The 19,139-nt window shown below is 41.5% G+C and overlaps 1 protein-coding gene and 1 long non-coding RNA gene across 2 annotated transcripts in view; one reads left to right on the top strand and one right to left on the bottom strand.

Annotated features, from left to right (window-relative positions):
• LOC138757098 (uncharacterized) overlaps window positions 1–18,159 on the top strand; it is a 52,969-nt gene extending 34,810 nt beyond the window's left edge. The window contains exons 2-3 of the long non-coding RNA XR_011353343.1: window positions 12,384–12,418; window positions 17,998–18,159. This is a non-coding gene — a long non-coding RNA (uncharacterized lncRNA). The remainder of the gene's footprint in view (window positions 1–12,383; window positions 12,419–17,997) is intronic.
• The window catches only part of dym (dymeclin), a 523,412-nt gene that overhangs the window by 486,697 nt on the left and 17,576 nt on the right, over window positions 1–19,139 (bottom strand). The window lies entirely within an intron of this gene.

Genomic DNA, 19,139 nt, shown 5'->3' on the forward strand with positions numbered 1-19,139 from the left:
AACTCAAAGTTCAATGTCCAAGTTCAGTTCTTTAACTGATAACAAAAGAGCCTTCTACTCCCATTCCAACTGCCGTTTCCTGCTTCAAGCTGAATTCTCCCTTTGTTCTCGAAAGTTCCAAGCATTGGTGAGTCAGAACTCAGCTCTATCACAAATTACATAGAGTTCTTAGCAGAAATCCAGCCTTTGTAGCGGCCTTGTAGCGGGCCAAGTGGGTGCACAGCGTGGCCACGCTAACTGTCACCAACGCGGTTCTGCAATCGTGCGGAACCATAATACGGACGCTGCATACTCACTGCACGCAAGAGATACCAAGTGCCGAGGAACGGCATGTTGAGCTATTGAGTCTCCCACCGGAAGGCATGGGACACTTACAAGGCTAAATTTAAATCTGCCGGTCCCGTAGATCAGCAGCAAGCTCATAGTGACGTGTCCCGCCTTGTCCCGTGGACCCCGGGACATGAAGTATATAAAAGAAGCCTGTAAACCCTGAATAAATCAGTCTTCAGTTGATTAGTCTGGCATGTGTTTGTATTTCTTTAGTATCTTTACCGTAGTAGCCACTACGATTGGTGACCCCGACTGCAAGATTCAGCCGAAGCTTGAGTCTACAGTCATAATGGACACAGCTGCAGCAGGAATGGAAGCTGCCGCCACGGTGGCAGTTAATGCAGTTGGATTTCACTTACCTCCTTCCTGAACCCATCAACCTCGGGTTTGGCCTATTCAGATTGAAACCCAGTTTCGTCTTCGGGGCATAACGGCAGAGGACACAAGGTTATGGCATGTTGTAGTTGCATTGGATGCCACTACCGCATCTCGAGTGAGCGAATTTATTGCCAATCCCCCGGTGGAAAACCAGTACACCAGGTTCTCCTGAATACACTGGAATTGACAAGACATGAATGCGGCATGCAGCTTTTGAATATGGAAGACCTGGGTGAAAGGAATCCATCGGACCTAATGAATGAGATGCTTGCGGATGGTCATTCTCATTGCCTGCATCTCAAACCCTGAATAAACCAGTCTTCAGTCTGGTGTGTGTTTTTTGTATTATTTCAGTAGCTCTACCGTAGTAGCTGTTACAGTCCACAATCCAAAAGGTCAGTCCATGGTCCATAAGAACACAGATGAACTGCTCTGAAGGGCCCATTTCTACGCTGCTTTGCTATGTGGTGAAAGCTAAAAAACGATGGTCATGGAACATGAAACCAAAGATAGATGTAAAGGGGATGCTGAAAGGAACCACAGAATCAACGTGAATTATTGAACTCAGTATTATAGACTCAAAAATGCTTTAATATGCCTTAACATAACTAGATATTATACCCCAGGGTTGCTTTGAACTTCACTGGAGCAGTGTGGAAGCAAAGGCATGGGTATGGGGTGAGGAATTAAGGAGGGATGTTTAAAAGCTAGAATGAAACATCTAGATTCAAAGATGTTCCATGGAAGTAAAATACATTTAAATAACTTGAGTGCCGTAAACATTAACTGCTGTTTCTTCTGGAATGAGTATTTTGGAACCTACAATGTAAGAAGAGAGGAGGCAGGACAATATTGAACAGCTTGCATTTGCAATGGGAAGGGGGCATGCAATTGGAATTAAGCATGAAGGATGACAAAAATAGACCAGGAGTATTATGCTACATCACCATATTGGTGGAAGTTGTATTTGGTGATGTTACCACAGAATGCTGGAAATGGCATTGAATGTGAAGGCCAACAGGATAGAGGGGCACAGTATCCATTAATTTAAGTAAAAACACAGAAATGTTGGAGGAACTCAGAGGCCTTACTACATCCAAAGGAGGCAAATATATATAACCAATGTTTCAGGCCTGAGCCCTTCTTCAAGGTGTGAGTTAAAAGCAGGCAGGCGCCTGAATTAAAAGACAGGGAGAGGACTACAGACCAACAGATTAAAGGTGTTAATTGGATATTAATTGGAGGCCAGGAGAGAGGAAAGATGAGAATTGATTGTGGGAGGGGGAGGGCTGGCTCTGTGAATGCGGAGCTGGGGTAAAGGAGACAGAAGGAAAAAGGAGGAGAGAGAGAGAGAGAGAGAGAGAGAGGGAGAGAGTTTGAGGAAAGGAGACATAGGAAAAGATAGGGGGTGGGGAGGGAAGGGGAATGCCGGAGAAGTCGATGTTAATGCCATCCGGTTGGAGGGTGTCCTGACGGAATAGAAAGATTGTTCCTCAAATTTACATTTGGTATCAGTCTGGCAGTGCACAGGACCATGGACAGACATGTCAATAAGGGAATGCGGCTGGAAATTTAAATGAGTGGCCACTGGGAGATCCCCGCTATTGCGGTGTACTGAGCCAAGGTGCTAAATGAAGCAATCTCCCAGTCTGCATCCAGTCTCTCTGATGTAGAAGGGACCATGATGGGAGCATCAGATGCAGCAGATGACCCTTACAGATTCACAAGTGACTTGTTACTTCGCTTGGAGTTTGGGGCCCCGAATGGTGGTAAGGGAGGAGGTGTGGGCAGAAGTGAAGCAACTCCTGAGGACACAGGAATAGCTGCTAAGCGGGTGATTGGTGGGAAGAGAGGAGTGAATGAGATAGTCACTGAGGGAGCAGTCCCTTCAGAAGGCAAAGAGGGGATGAGCAGGTAAGAGGAGTCTGATGGTGGGATCATATGGTAGGTGGTAGAAATGGCAGAAGATCCATTAGATGAGAGGGCTAGTAGGGTGGTTAAGTGAGGATAAGAGGAATCCTGTGTGTTGGGGTGGAGGGGGCCAGGGCAGATGTTAATGGAGGATATGCGGGTGGGGGCTGAGTTAATGGTGGTAGAGGGGAAGCTACATTGTTTGAAGAAGGAGGACATCTCTGATGATCTGGCAGGGAAGTCCTCATCCTGGGTGCAGATGTGACGGAGACGGAGGAATTGAGAGAAAGAAATGGAACCCTTAAAGGGGATAGGGTATGAAGAGATGTAGTCGAGGTAGCTGTGGGAGTTGGTGAGTTTGTAGAAGATGACTGTCAATAGTTTGTCTCCTGAGATGGAGACAGAGAGAACAAGAAAGGGGACAGTGTTGCTAGAGATGGACCAAGTGAATTTGAGGTCGGGTGGAAGTTGGCAGTAAATTTGGTAAAGTCGATGAGTTAATCTTGGGTGCATGAGGCAACATTAGTCATTGATGTAACAGAGGAAGAGTTGAGGGGCCTTACCTGTGTAGGCTTGCAACATGGACTGTTCCAATTAGCCAACAAAAAATATTAGCTGGGAACCATGCACCTACCCTCCACTAACCCTTTGACCTGGAGAAAGTGGGATGAGTCATTGAGGGGAAGGACAAAATCTGCCAGGCAGAGGAGAGTGGTGGTGCTGGTGGGTACAAATTGTTGTTGAGAAATAAATGAAGGGCTTTAAGGCCTTTGGGATGGAGGTGCATAGTAATTGGATGTCCAGGGTAAAGATGAAGTGGTCGTGTTCAAGGAAATGGAAGTTGTTGAAGTGATGGAGGGCATGTAAAGTATCACAGAGATAGGTGGGGAGGAACTGGATCTGGGAGACAAAATGGAGTCAAGGTAAGCAGATACCAGTTCAGAAGGGCAGGTACACGCAGATACAATGCATCTGCCAGGACAAATGGGTTTGTGGATCTTGGGCAGGAGGTAGAACAGGGCAGTGTGGAGTTGAGAAACAAAATTAGAGGCTGTGCAAGGGAGATGACTGGAAGTGATGGGTTCAGATAGTGCACAAGACAGTGGTTTGATGGCTTTTGGTGAGGACCTGTTGAAGCAGTAAGAGTTGTTCTCTGGCTTTAACCAGATAGAGGTCAGTGTCCCAGATGATGACAGCATCACCCTTGTCTGCATGTTTGATGGTGAGGTTGGGCTAGGTGTGGAGACAATGTTCTGAGTGGTTGGGATTGGAATGGGTGAGGGAAGATAGTTGATGTCTCAGTGGCAGTTGGAAATATAAAGTCCCAGAGCAGGCAGAAGGCCGGAAAGAAGAAAGTTTAAAGTGGGAGGAGTCTGTAGTAGTGGGTGGAGCATCCTGGTTTTGAAGTAGGAATGGAGATGGAGCCAATGGAAGAGTATGGCACCAGGGCATGCATGGAATTCATTGAACTCTGGCCAAAGGTGAGGCTTCTACTAAGGACAGAGCACTCCATCTCCAAGAGGGGAACATCAGGGGTTGGCAAAGACTAGGCAGGGGTTGGAGTGGGGATCATTAGGATGGAGGTTGTTGGGTAGGTGTCAGTAGGTGGAGGGTACGAAGGATCCAAGGAAAGGCAGGGAGGGTTGTGGAAGTTAGAGGGGGAGGGGGAGAGGGGGAGGAACCAGAGTTCGCAACAGACACTCGGTCCTGTGGGCCGCGTGAGCCAGAGTGAGTTCATGTAGGCAGTTTGATCCTGCAGGCTGCCAGGGCCAGGATGAGAATTTGCATTAGTGGCTCGGCCCTGTATGCCACTAGGACCAGCATGGAGACCATGTTGGAGGTCATAGAGGTCGCAATCTCCAGGGAGGCAAGCTTCTGATCCTTGATACAGGTGAATGTAGAACTGGTAGTCGAAGGCATGGATTCAGCAGAGGATGAAATGTATGGGAGGTCAGTGACAAGTCGTGGCAAGTGAAGTACAGAGCTATGGTAGCAGGAGAGCAAGCGTCCACTGGTATCTGCGCATAGAGGCGAGGGTGGTAGCCAGGAAGGACATGTGGGTGTTGAAGCAAGTCTGAGTGTTTACATGGCCGTAGAGCTTAAGAGCACCAGGAAGTGCAGATGGGGAGCAGTGAGAGACTCTCATAGAACTATCTTCGAAAAGAGCAGAACTTCTTCAGGGTAGGCATCCCTTGAATATACTTCATAGTGGAGCACTTTCGTGTTTCAATTCCATCCATTAATTCAATATCTTTTAATCCGGAAAAATATCTCAAGGTGTTTCACAGGGTGTGTTCGACATTGATGCCAAACAACCTGAAATTAGGGCAGGTGTCATACAAGCTAACAATACAAAAACAGCAAAAAGATGGGGAGTTAAATAGATCTAGTGGTCTTTGGTGTACAAACAGAAGTTAATTTTGCATTTTCAGATCATGTTATAAAATAGGAGGGGGCTAATCATTATTGAAAGAAAAATGATTGCAGACAAGAAAAGTTTGGCGGATGTTATATATATGATATATATTCTTTGGAGTTCAAAAGAACGAAGCTGTGATCTTTTGAAGTTTTAAATAAGTATACAAGGTAGATATCAAAATGTTTCTTCTAGTGGGAGAATCTCAAAGGGAGTAAGATTTAAGTGTAGGAAGTGCTTCTATTTTAAATTTAGACATATGGGATAACAGGCCCTTCCAGCCCTAGCCGTCCAAATATCCCAATTAATTGACAACCCCCTTTCATTTTGAAAGGTGAGAGGAAACCCATGCAGACAGGAGAAAACGTAGAAATTCCTTATTGATAGCACTGGATTTGAATCTGGGCCACTGTTACTGTTATATTGTTGCAAAAACCATGCTGCCCTAGAAGGGTAGTGGGTCTCCAGTATTCTCTACACTAGGAAACTGTTTGAAAGATTGAAAACTGGATATTTGGCACAGATCAGTCATGATCATTTTGAACAGCAGGCAGGCTGAGTGGAGTATTTCCATAGCAGAAGAAAGAGATAGGGCTGCCCAAATGGGGAAAAAAAGAGAAATTGGAGAAAAATAAAAGACGTGATACAAACCAAAAAAAAGTCAGAAAAGACAAAGAAGCGAAGGTTGAATGTGGCATCACCATTTCCCATAATGTGTCCATGGGGCCATCCCCTTGTATAGGCATTTTTCTTAATCTATCTGTTAGCAGTTCTTTGTAAACCGTTTTGCTGGGGAGTGGCTACAGCCGTACTCCCATATATTCCCGATATGGTTGCCACATTCCAACGAAGGTGCTGTGTCAGTTTCTAAGGTTATAGATGATTTTTTTTTCCATGGGAATACAGTTGTGCATCTCAGTAGCCCATTTGCTGATGAGACCTGGATTTCCAGGTCATCGCTATGCATTTTTTTGATGTGGCCAGGGATATAAATGCAAATTGAATTTGGAATTTGGTTAATTTGTAGCCTTTATCCATAAGAATCCCCAGTAGATATAACATTGGCAGCAGGAAGGTCACCTTCATTATTTTGGTTAGTATGTTAGCCAAATCTTGCCAGAATGGGGCTAACTTTATGCAGGACCAGGTCACCTAAAGGGATGTTCCTTGCTCCACTCCACATCTGAAGCATGTTTCTGGCACCTCTGGTTTTGTTTTTTGAATTTTTGGGGGTGTGAGGTAGAGACAGTGCAAAAGATTATACGGAACCATTCTATATCTAGAATTAATGATTGTTGTGACGCTTTGCTGGGTTTGTGATATCCCAGGTCCGACTCCCATCTTTCTTTTGATCCACGTAGCTCTTGTTTTGGGCTTTCAGCTTGGAGTACCAAGTACATTCTTGATATAAATTTAAGCAGATTTCTTTGTCGAAGCAGCCCTTCAACTTCACTAGGCGCAGGTGGGGTCATTGCAGGGCCCCACCTGTTTCTCAGGAATGATTTTAATTGGAGGAAACAGTGAAATGTCCCCTAGGACAAATTGTATTTGCCCCTTAGCTGTTCGAAGGACATTAGTTATCTCCCTTCATAGCAGTCCTTAATATATTGGATCCTCTATAAGTACCAAATCTCCAAAATTTTGTCACCTTTGTTCATGGGCATCAAATCATTTTGAGTCAATGGTGCATTAGGTAAAAATTCCATTTTTTCCCCCATACTTTCAATAATTTCAGACCAAATTTTAATTTGGTGTTTCAGTACAGGATTGTTTTGTTTGTTTTTTGTTTGCTATTGATTTAGGGCCCCATTTGTATATGAAATCCTTCACCATCTCCTCCCCCATTGCATGTAATCCCATTTGCACCCAGGCAGGTGTCTCCCTCTCTTCAAAGAAGGATGTGAGGAACCTCGACTGGGCTGCTAGATATTTCTTTAATACAGGCAATTTTAACCCTCCAAGCCTGTAGTCCCATGTCAATTTATTTTAAGGCTGTTCTGGGTACTTTCCCATTCCAAATAAATTTCCTTATGTGGCCGTAGGTGATGCCGGTAGAGGACCCATGATTCAGAGCCGAACAGGAGTGTGGGTATGACAACGGCTCTGTATACGCTTATCTTTGTGAGGTTTATCAGTTGGTTGTTTTTCCAGACTCTTTTGTGTAGTCTTCCAAAGGTGCTATTTGCCTTGGCGAGTATGTTGTCTATCTCGTTGTCAATCCTTGCATCTGATGAAATGGTGCAGCCGAGATAGGTAAACTGGTTGACCGTTTTGAGTTTTGTGTGCCCGATGGAGATGTGGGGGGGGGGGGGCTGGTAGTCATGGTGGGGAGCTGGCTGATGGAGGACCTCAGTTTTCTTCAGGCTGACTTCCAGGCCAAATATTTTGGCAGTTTCCGCAAAACAGGACGTCAAGCGCTGAAGAGCTGGCTCTGAATGAGATGGCAGAGGCCGACAGCATCGAGTCCACGCTGCTGAAGATCCAGCTGCGCTGGGTGGGTCACGTCTCCAGAATGGAGGACCATCGCCTTCCCAAGATCGTGTTATATGGCGAGCTCTCCACTGGCCACCGTGACAGAGGTGCACCAAAGAAGAGGTACAAGGACTGCCTAAAGAAATCTCTTGGTGCTTGCCACATTGACCACCGCCAGTGGGCTGATATCGCCTCAAACCGTGCATCTTGGCGCCTCACAGTTCGGCGGGCAGCAACCTCCTTTGAAGAAGACCGCAGAGCCCACCTCACTGACAAAAGGCAAAGGAGGAAAAACCCAACACCCAACCCCAACCAACCAATTTTCCCCTGCAACCGCTGCAACCGTGTCTGCCTGTCCCGCATCGGACTTGTCAGCCACAATCGAGCCTGCAGCTGACGTGGACTCTTACCCCCTCCATAAATCTTCATCCGCGAAGCCAAGCCAAAGAAAAGAAGATGTTGCCATAGAGCATTTTTTTTTAAATTGCTGGAGTGGAATTGGCAACGATTGAAAGAGGTTTTGAAGACTTGGTATCACCTTCATCTTTGTGCCGTTGACCCTCTCCATTAGAGTAATGGGCAGGTCTCTCCACCTCATCAGATCTTCCTCAATCTTCTCAAACATAGGGGGTAGTTATGTTTATATAGGTTTTCCATATTGTTATCATTATTTATTCTTAAGTACTTTATGTCTCCTGTCTGTCAACTGAAGTTGCTAATTTTTTGGTGCTCTTCATAATTAATTTTTTCTCTATATTGGCCTTATAGCCTAATATTGTGCCATAATCCTCTAGAGTGGTGAGCTTTGCCAAGGGCCCAGCCAGGTCCGTCAAGTACAACAGTACATCATCTGCCATTAAATTTATTTTGTGCTCATATTTATTAATGGATCTTTTCTAATAGTCTCTGCCAATGGTTCAATTGCTAGGACAAACAGCCCTGGTGACAGGGGAATCCCTGCCTATTGGATCTACTAAGGGGAAATGTTGGTGATGTTGCCCCGTTTGTATTGACTTTTGCCTGTGGGTTGTCGTACAACATTTTTACTCAGTTGATAAATGCTTGTCCTATTCTGAATTTTCCCAGAACTTTGAAAAGGGCCATTCTAGCCGATCAAAGGCCTTTTCTGCATTTAGTGAGACTACTATTCTTGGATCTTGCTTTGTTTGTCCCAATTGAATAATGCTGAACAATCTATTTAAATTATTGGCGGAGTGCCTTTTCCTGACAACACCCACTTGGCCTGGGTTTATCAGTTTAGCAAGATATTGACCCAACCTGTTGGCCAGTGCCATGGCCATTATTTTGTAGTCTGTATTTAGTAGTGATATGGGTCTGTACGAGGATGGCTTTGTTGGGTCCCCATTTTTTTTGCTATCACCATAACAATGGCTGTTGAGACTCTAGGAGAGTTCTTGACTCCGCCACCTAGTTCACTACCCCCATTAATAGTGGTATTAGTAAGTCTTTAAATTATTTCTAGGACTCGAGTGGGGGAAACTGTCCTCTCCTAGAGACTTATTTGTTTGTAAGGTTCCCAGAGCCTGTTCAATTTCCTCCTTAGAGAGTGGGGCATTTAATTTTATCTAGTCTTCTTCGACTAGTCTTGACAGCTCACTCCTTGCCAAAAACTTTTAAATTTTATCAATATCTCTGCGCCTCAGATTTATATAATTTTTCATAATAAGTTTTAAAAGTATCATTATTTTCATTTGGGTTGTGAGTTATCAAGTCCAGCCTGGACTGAATCACATTAATTTCCTCTGCTCTCAGTTGCCATGCAATATTTTGTGTTTTTTCACCTAGTTCATAATATCTTTGCCTTTTTTCCACTCTGTATGTTTGCAGAGTATTATATTTAAGTTTCTTGTTTTCCAATTCCCGATATTTTTCATTTGATCCTGAATTTCAGTATTCTTTTTCTAATTTTGTGATCTCCTGTTCCAGTGTCTCTAGCTCCCTTAGGTGTTTACTTTTTATACTACTGGTTAATGAAATTATCTGCCCTCTTAGGTAGGCCTTCAGTGTATCCCATACTAAAAATTTGTTATCTGTTGAGGGGCAGTTTGTTTCACAGAACAGGACAATCTGGCCTCTTACAAAGCAGAAGTAGCATTAAAACACCATCTATACGCATTTGCCTGCTTTTCAGGCATTGCTAACGTTGAGTGATCTGATACTAGTCTTGCTAAGTATTCCAATTCAAGGACTCTGTTCTCCAACCGGGCAGACATTAAAAAATTAGTCAATTCTAGTATGGGAATCATGAGGTTTTGAATAAAAGGAATAGTCCCTGGCCTGTTTCTATATGTCTATCAATTAATTCTTTCATGAAGGCCAGAGTTATTTTTGCCACTTTGGGCCTTACCAGTGTTTTTGTCTTATCAAGTATAGGGTCCAGGGAAAAGTTCAGGTCTCCACCCATCAATGTATTCTGCCTTCCCTCTGCCACCCTCAGGAAGGCATTTTTCATAAACTGTTCATCATCAAAGTTTGGCGTATATAAGTTTAGTAGTATCCATGGTTCTGAATATAGTTGGCAGTGCACCATTACACTTCTCCTCGATGGGTCTGTAACCTGGCCGCTCACCACCATCAGGACTCTTTTGTGTGTATTAAAATAGCTACCCCCCTAGTTTTGGAACCAAAGGAGAAGACCTGTTCCTTTTAAGTTTATCATGTTCCTTTATCATCAAATGCATTTCCTGTAAAAATACTAGTATCCACTTTTAAAAAGATGAGCCAGGACCCTCTCCCTTTTTATGGGGCTGTTCAGGCCATTCAAGTGTATATGTCTATCAAGTTAATACTGATAAATTTGATAGCCTTATTCATTTGTGTTTCTATATCTTATCAGTTCACCTTCACAGCACTCTCGTTTAATAGTCATGAGTGATGCTCTCCTTGTGCCTTTCCGTCATTTGTGGCCTCTCCACACGATGTCCACAACAGCCAGAAATAAAGAAAAAAGATTGAAGATAAACAAATGCATAGCATATCCCCCCCTCCCCACAAACCAAACTAGATAGAATGAAATGAACCTTAAAAAAAACCCTATATATCAAAGTTAGCACAGAAAACACTCTAAGTAGTCCCATCTTCTGTTTTGGCGTTGCTCCTCTTCTGAGCCATTTCCCTTCTAATTGCAAGTCTTTTCATGTGCCATCTTTTTTTGCTCGATCTACATTGCAGCCTTGCCCAGTTTCTTCTGCCTCGAGCTCCCATTATTTTTCCTACTTAAAAATTATTGAAACAAGAAATACATTTCCCCATTCCCCCCAACCAGTTACAGAACTTTGTCAAACCCTGGTTACTTTGTCCATTTATGTCCATAATCATTTCAAATGTCTTTGTAAGTCAATAATTGTAAAACTGTAGTGAGCCCCCACTGTCTTGTGGTTACTTAGCCTGTGTTTTGTGGCCTAAACATTGTCTGGTAGCTCCCGTGCACATCGCATAGCGTCCCGTGGATCCTTAAAATGCTTCCTTTCCCCTCCAGGCAGCACAACTTTTAAAGTAACCATAAACAACATTGTATATTAAACTTTTTTTGTCTCTCAATATTTTCTTGGCCTGGATGAACTCTTTTGCTTGTTTTAGCAGCGCAGAGTTTAGGTCTGGAAAGAACATCAGTCTTCTCCCTAAGAATTCCACTGGGTCTCCTGTATCCCTTGACCTGGTCATTGCTCCCCTTACCACTGTTTCCCAGTCTCTGTTACTGATGAACCATATCAGAACCGGTCTCAGTCATTGATTTGGGGTAGAGCAGGGACCGAATGTCCAATGGGCCCTTTCTATGGTTAGAGGACCTCTGAATCGTTCCCTCAACACCTTTGCTGGAAGAACTCGACCAGGTCCTTCCCTCCTCCCCCTTTTTCAGGCCAAATAGTCTAATATTTTTACACCAATTATAATTTTCTAAGTATTCCAACTTATCTATCAGTTGCTTTTTCTCAGTGACCCATGCGTCAGCTGTGTTCTCCAGTTTTTCTTGCCTGTCCTGGACGTCCTCCATCTTGTCTTCTAGAGTTCCAACTCGATTCATCAGGGTCCCAATTGAAGCTTGTAGATTGAGCAGGCCTTTGGATACTTCATTCAACCTGTTGTCCAATTGTTGTTCCAGACTGCCGATCGGGGTCACCAGCAACTGTACCGCTGTCAAAATAACTTTGTCAGGCAAACCCAACGTTGCAGGCTTCGCCATCATGCCTTCTCCACTAGGTCTCGCTATTAGCGCAGGAACCCGTTTCCAGCATTTCTGGCTGGTCCCGCTCCTGTTGCCTGGTTCCTGCTCTTCTTAACCATATTGCCTCAGCATGGCAAGTTAAAACTTTTTATTTGGGCCAATTTTCCCTGTTTTGAAGCTTTTTAATTGGAGCTCTTTGGGGCACATCCTCCCACCTTCACACAACTCCAACCTCCTTGCTCTTTTATTCGATGCTTCCAACAAATGGAGGTCACTGTACCATATACCCTCATAACCACATTATCTACCTACTTTCAAGGATTTTGGATGTGTACACCCAAGTCCCTCTTTTCCTGAATAATCCCTAGGACTTTACCATTCATGACACACTTTCTAGTCTCAGTTATACTCCTTAATAGAGGGATTAAACCTAAATTAAAATTGAATATGTATCAAGTAAAATTTGTTCAAATTACTTTGCGAATAGCTAGAAAATGTATTGCTATAACTTGGAAGTCTGATATTGAGCTGGTTAGATGGCATGCAGAAGTTCAGAGTTGTATTCCACTTGAGAAAATTATTTATAATTTAAGAGACAAATATCATGTATTTTGGAAGTTATGGTGCCCATACTTACAAAGTATTGGTATTAAATCTAAATGAATCTCAAACATTCCCTTTCTCTTATAGGTCTCCATACACACTTAAAGATATCGGAAAATGAGGTACTCCTGTTGGGGTTCTCTTGCCCCATTTCTTTTTTTTTTTACTTTTTTTTTAAGTTTGTAGGGGATTGAGGGAAGGGGGTGGATTAATAAGAATTTTTTCTTTTTATTTTCTATCGTTTTATATAAACACAATATGTGAAATATTGTAATATGTTTGCTTAGTGGTTTTATATTTTAAATAAAGTTTATTAAAAAAGCAGTACTCCCTTAATGCATTACCTCCCATTTATCCAAATTAAACTCCATCTGCTATTCGTTAGCCCATTTCTGCAACAAATTAATTTCACCCTGTTCAACATCAACCCCATCAATCTTTATGTCATCAGTGAATTTGCTGATCATGCCTACTGCATCCACATTCAAACCCTTCACATACATTTCTATTTTAGTACTTTTAAAATCCTTCATCACCCCCACTCTTTGGGTGAAAACAATATCCATCTCCCCTCTAATACTTATTGGATAAATCCATGTCCCCTGGTTATTGACCTCTCTGCTAAGGCCTTAATGGTTATGAGTCTGGATCCTTTATGTTTGAATGAACTTTACTTCTGGGCTATTGTAAACCAAGGCTACATGCTTCCCTTGCACTTGTGCTTTTGAGAAATTTAATTCAGGAACACAACAGGCTATTACAAAAGAGAATGCACACACTCCATTTATTTTCTAAAATTTACATACACATATCACTGAAAAATTGAAGGTATCTTAAGAAAGGAACTCTCATGCCCATCCTAAACAGTCAGGCAATATTGTACATTTTGTTTTCTTTTGCTGAGTGGATTTATTTTTCCATCAAATCTTTATTACATATGACAAGACAAGACTTTAGTCTGACACCTCCACAAAAAAATGGCAGCTGTTGCAATGGAATCAAAGAAATTTGCATCCATTGGACCATCGTGTATGATGAAGTGTTATACAGACTGATTACTTTTCCACTTTGTCTTTAACCTTGTGACATTAACAGTACCTTTTTACTGCATTTGAGTGTAAAATTCTTCTCCTATATTCTGTCCATGCAGTTCTAGATTCCTACCATCCTGTGGTGAAAACCACTTTTTCCTCATTTTCCCTCTAACACTTCTAACTACAGGTACTTTAAATCTTAGCTCACTTACCTCTCAAGAGAGGCAAGGGAACTTCCTATTCACTCTACCTAGGCCACTTTAAAAAAAATACACATGCACACCAATCAAATCCACTTACTGCCTCTAAAGAACTTCAATCTTTCCTCAGAGTTTGGGTATCAGTGCAGATAATGTGGTGACAGAATTAAATCCACCAAATTTAACCTTTCACCTCAAGGCAAGAATATGCCAACTGTGTAATGCTGACAAAGGTATCTTCTCCAAAATATCTGAGATTATTTAGTCATGTAATAAAATACCTGCAATTTTGGGGAGATATTTCTTCCTTGGTCTCTTTTCAAAATGGATTCATAAAATTTGAGATTAAATCCATTCACTATCTGAGGTTAGGTTGGGAAAATATTATCAGTCACACCACACAGAACAGGCCCTTTGCTGACCAAGTTGGCCTTCTGGGCTAGTCCCATTTGCCTTCATTTATCCACATCTTTCCAAGCCTCTTATATCCATCAGTCAAAGTATTTTTTCTTAACAATGCAATTTATACCTGCTTCAATAGCTTCCTCTGGTAGCTCATTCCAGATCCAGTCTTCTTGGAGTGAAAAGGTTGCCCTTCAGATCCCTCTCAAATCTACTCCCTCTCAGCAAAACCTATGCCCTCTAGAACTGTGTACCCTGGGGGAGAAAAGACCGAGCATTCATTTTATCCAATTCCCTCATGACTTTTCTTTTTAGATATTATACCTCTAAAAAAATCACCCCATCAGCCCCCTATGCTCTCAGGAATAAAGAACCAGACTATCTAACCTCTCCCTTTAACTCAGGCCCTTCAGTCCTTGTAATACTGGAGGGTCCGCGCAACATCGAGGGTCGAAGTGCCTGTACAGTGCTGTAGTGTTCTAAGAAGCTCCTATGCACCCCTTCCAACCTATTGATATTGTTCCTTTGGTTGGACAACCAGTTATACACAGTACACCAAATATGATCTCACCAATACCTTGTACAGTTGAATCATGAGGTCCCTACTTTTGAACTCAATATCCTGCCCAAAGAAGACAAGTGTGCCAACCATCATCCTCAACACCTTGTCTCTACAACATTGTCTAGAGCCCTGTCATTTATTGTGCAAGTCTGTCCTGGTTTGACTTACCAAAGTGAAAAACCTCAAGAGTTAAATTTCATTTGCCACTCCTTGCCCACACTCCCAAATGATCTAGATCATATTGTAAAGTTGCATATCTTTTCTCTGTCCACTGCACCACCAATTGTGATGTCACCTGCAAACACCAACACACTGGGCAACAATTGTTTCCCCCCAAAAGGTTTGCTTCCTGAAAAAAATAGGAATTACGAAAGACAACTTCAAGTTGAATACAAAGATAATTTCAGATTTTCTCTATCATGTAGGAAGTTCGAGACACATCAACTTTTATTGAATGTAGCATGTTTAGCCGCATAATGATGCTGACATATTGTGTTACTTCAAATTGCCTAAAATGCTGCTGATTTTCATTTGTACTCAGCATCTGATGCCTCTCATGTCAGTGTTCAACAATAGTCAGCCAGCATTGATAGATTCCAGTTGCCCTGATACTGCTTTTCCATCGTCACAATATCCTGGTGAAACCTTTCACCATGTTTGTCACTGACTGCACCAAGATCAGCAGGGAAGACATACAAATACGAATGCAGAAATTTAATTTTCAATGACGCTGCACGTTGGAAGCTTGAAGTAGACTTAAAATATGACAGGAAATCACCAAAAAAAGGTTGTATTTAGCAAACAGTACATGACAGAAAAGTTTTAAGGTGATTTTCATGATCAGCAGCCCAAAATAAAAAAAATACATCCAAAAGTGTTCAGGAAGAAAAATCTTTGTTATTCATTGAAATCTATATTTTTAATGATTATCCCCAACATCTGCAGCTCACCACTGTTCACAGGCATCCAATCAGAAAAGCAAATCTCCACTACTTCTTGACTACCTCTTCAAAAAAAAAATCAGATTCATGGGGCATGATTTCCCAGAGCGGAATACCTTTAATTTGTCCTAACCTATTTAAATGCTGGTAGATATGATATCTCAGAATCCTCTCCAACATCTTTCCCAATAATGGCATCAGGCTTACTGTCCTGTAGTTCTCCAGCTTCTCCTTGCCATCCTTTCTAAATAATAGCCCAACATTTGCCACCCTTTATTCTTCTGCCACTTCACTCAAGGCTGAAGATTATGCAAAAATATCTGCAAGGGGCTCAGCAATATTTTCCCAAGCTTCCATTACTGATTACATGAAGGTCTAAAATAATAATCTTCATAGAGAATCAATAGTGTGGCTAAAGAATTAAACAAATGGGATGTATTTGGGTAGGCTTGTGGGCCAGAAGGGCCTGTTACTGTGGTGTATCTCCAAACTAAATTTTTTAAATTAAAATATGCTACATGCCATTCTACGAAAGTTACAAGAGTGGCAAGTTTTAAACAGAATTGTAACACAGATGAAGCGATCACCAAATGTAGGCAAGTTATCTGGTGTTGATGGAATGCATTACACATTCCTGAAAGCAGCAAATGAACCTGTTAGAATGATGGAGCATGAAAGTTTCTTTAACTATCCAAAAGGAAAAATCCAATCAGTTTTACATTGGGGGCATGGCAGTCATTTGAAATTAACATTTTGGATAAAACATATATGGAGAGAATATTAAAAGAGAGTAGATTTGTTGAAATGTCTGATGGAATAATATTGTGAAATTTTTGATCAAGCCAGTGTTTCAAATGTTTATGGGCTATTGGAAGGCATTTAATAATGTTTAAAGAGAATCATATGAAGAAAGTGGAAGCCAATGCATGGATACAAAACTAGCTCAGCTTCAGGGAGTGTGGAGATGGTACTGGTTTGCAGTAGTATTATCTTGAATTGTCAAATTTAGGTCTATTACTCCAGTAAAGGATTGTCTTAGGAATTAAATTTACAAAACTTTGCAAAGTAGTATACCATAATGAGGACAGGTAAAAAAAATGTACACAAGCATGGTGGGTGGAGTTTGTTGTTGGTATGAATCTTGGGAGGTAGAATCTACATTGTACAGAAATAGGATCAGTGTGAAATGTGTAATGAGCAAATAAGTATTTTTAAATAGGTCCAACAAATTAGTATGGTAATCAAAAGGAAAGAGAGTGATATACTTTGGTTTATTATTAATAACAATAAATATAAAGGAGATCATGATACAACATTCAAAATTATATTGTTTTGACCTCAGTGGGAGTATAGCAGACATATTCCAGATAATATACAAAGACCAAAATAAAAGGGTTCAGAAATATACCTGGATATTAGTGTTTTATTCCTTCATTTCCAATTCTGAAGAAAGGTCTCAATCCAAAATTTTTATTCTGTTTCGCTTTCCACTGATAGTATCTAACCTGCTAAGTATTTCTAGCATTTTTTTTTATTTTATTGAGATTAAGTAACCAAAATTTTCAATTATATGTGATCTATTGAGACAAATGGACTCTGTGGTTAGACCAAAGTCATAAGTAAAAGATGCAAATCTTTGTCAAAGGAGGTTAGTACATTATTGATATTCAAGAAAAGATATTAACACAATAACAAAATTGACCTCAAGTTTACAGATTTCAGAAAAATGGGATATGTTGGAATTTGGTTCTGAGAGATGCCTTTAGCAAGGTTGCAGTATTTTATATGGGTTGTGCTTATTAGATTGGAGACAATTGAGAATGACGAATTGTGAAGTTAGTAGAATGCTGTTGACACTGGAGTATTTAGTATGGGCAAATATTCTCAAGTGTGACAAGGACAGACAGGAGGAGCTCTGTAAAAAGTGTCCATTGTGGAGATTCTTAAATAAAACGGAAACTGAAAGTAGAAGTTTTGATAGATTTGGAAGTAAATTGTCACTCTTCCAAATGGGTCAAAGTAGCTCAAGATAATAATTGACAAACTTAAAGAGCAAAATATCCTTCTGAAGTACTCCAGGCTTCCATGCACTCATTTCCATGCCTCAATGAAGAGACAATCTGACATGTGGTGGTGTCTAAGCATGGAAGAGCCATGTACCGGATACAGAGAATGCAGATAGAACTAGATAAAGGGCTAGATTTAATTGCTTTAGTCACCTACATAGGGACAAATTTCCAAAAACAGGACTCATTGAATGAATCAATACAGATAAACTACCTTTTAAATAGTAACTATTAAATATTTTCTTTGTTTATTTTTCACTCAACCAATTGAGGGAAACATTTCTAGGTTTCAGCAATATTTGATAGTGAGTGTGGGAAATATCTCTAACATACCGCAAAATTAAAAAGTCTGGCTTTCTAAACATTGAGTTCACAAAATTAGAAAAAAGACAGTCTATGGTTCATGATATGATAATGAGTTAGATTTATCACACATCATAAAAGCCAAGTTAAAAACACAGTGTCTGTATTTCTTATTGCATATTTGGCACTGCAGGTACACAATTCTTTATCCAGACATCGAAAATCCAGAAAGCTGTAAAATCTGGCAAGTGGAGAGAGATCCCGACAGCACGAGTCGGGCAGGCTGTGGGGGAGAGACCAGCGGCACGAGTCGGGCGGCCGAGGGGGAGAGACCGGCAGCGCAAGTCGGGCGGCCGAGTGGGAGAGACCAGCAGCGCAAGTCGGGTGGCCGAGTGGGAGAGACCGGCAGCGCAAGTCGGGGGAGGGGACCGGCAGCACGAGTGGGGCAAGGGGGGGGAGACAGGCAGCGCGCGTCGAGCGGGAGAGGTGGGGAAGGAGGAGACAGCAGCGCGACTGGAAGGGTGTGGGGATGGATAAGGCAGCACAACTCGGGTGGGTTTAAATCTGACTTTCCGAAATCCAGAAAAATCTGAAATTCGGAATACACTGTCCCCCAAGGGTTCTGGATAAAAGATTGTTTACCTGTAGCAGTAAAATCACAACTGCTGACAACATTTAATAATGAAGATCCTTCAAAGACCAATTTTTTCCTTTATTTCTCCATGCCCTTTCCTGTATATTTCAACAATATTCCCTGAAAAGAAAACAATAATGTTGAGAAAATGACATATGCAAATTTGGGAGGGAACTGCTTATGCAGTATAAATACAAACATTTTGTATTTTCCATGGAAACAAAAAAGTTCAAATATTGGCCCTGAATTTTTTTTAAGCCATTAAGGATGAAAATCTAGCAACCCCTTAATGGAAATGTAGAAAAAAAGATCAGAGCCTGGTAATCCCATGACTGTTCAAAGTTTTACCAACAGAATCTCTATCTGCTCATGAAGACTTGACAATTATTAAAGGCAGATCTGGTGAGATACTTGGGAGCCATACCTCCTGAGCTCGACAACTACAGACCACTATCCGAGTGTAATGTCCAGAACTTTTGAGCAACAAGTGTACCAAACATGGGCCATGGTGAGGAGCACACGAGAAAATGGAAAGATTACTAACAAACTTACTTTAGTCAACATTAAAAAAAATCCCAGTTTTTGAAAGTAGGAGCCAAGGAAATTGCCAATATTGAAAATAACACCTGCTTAAGTTATTCAATATCTTACCCCATGTTTTTCAGAGGATCAAATCAAAAAGCACATTGCAATTCCTGTTT

The sequence above is a fragment of the Narcine bancroftii genome, chromosome 3 (genome assembly GCF_036971445.1).
Source record: "Narcine bancroftii isolate sNarBan1 chromosome 3, sNarBan1.hap1, whole genome shotgun sequence".
NCBI lineage: Eukaryota > Metazoa > Chordata > Chondrichthyes > Torpediniformes > Narcinidae > Narcine > Narcine bancroftii.